The sequence below is a fragment of the Coturnix japonica genome, chromosome 1 (genome assembly GCF_001577835.2).
Source record: "Coturnix japonica isolate 7356 chromosome 1, Coturnix japonica 2.1, whole genome shotgun sequence".
Classification (NCBI taxonomy): Eukaryota; Metazoa; Chordata; class Aves; order Galliformes; family Phasianidae; genus Coturnix; species Coturnix japonica.
The window spans coordinates 91,986,371-91,987,005 of NC_029516.1; the positions used below are offsets into that span (position 1 = coordinate 91,986,371).

The 635-nt window shown below is 43.1% G+C and overlaps 1 non-coding gene across 1 annotated transcript; it reads left to right on the forward strand.

The window, feature by feature from the left end:
- The first annotated feature begins 269 nt into the window (after positions 1-269).
- TRNAE-CUC lies at positions 270-341 on the forward strand. The gene has a single exon. It is a non-coding gene; the product is annotated as a tRNA-Glu (tRNA).
- The last annotated feature ends 294 nt before the right edge of the window (positions 342-635 follow it).

The following is a 635-nucleotide window of genomic DNA, read 5'->3' on the forward strand; positions in this document are numbered from 1 at the left end:
ATCTACAAAGCAGAAGTTCATTGGAAAGCAAAAAATAAATATTTTCAAAGAACCACAGAATTATAGAACTGTAGGAGTTGGGAGGGACGTCAAGAGATCATCCAGTCCAACCCCATTGCTAAAGCCAGTTCCCTACATCAGGTTGCACAGGTAGGCATCTGTCATGGTTTTGTAATTTTGTAATTTTGCTATCAGTATTCCACATCATAACATCATGTAAAGCATGGATGATTTTGCCGAATGTGCAGTTCACAGAAGAAGACTGCATATCCCTGGTGGTCTAGTGGTTAGGATTCGGCGCTCTCACCGCCGCGGCCCGGGTTCGATTCCCGGTCAGGAAATGTCATGGTCAGGGAGCCATCCTCTGTGAAGTCCTCTGGGATACGTAGTCCTCTTCTGTGAACTGCACATTTGGCAAAATCATCCATGCTTTACATGATGTTATGATGAGGAATACTGGTAGCAAAATTACAAAATTACAAAACCATGACAGCATCTAGTCAGGTCTTGAATATCTCTACAAAAGGAGACTTCACAGCCTCTTTGGGCAGCCTGTTTCAGTGCGCTGTCACCTTCAGAGTAAATAAGCTTTTCCTTATGTTCAGATAGAACTTTACAGAGCATTCATCTGCTGG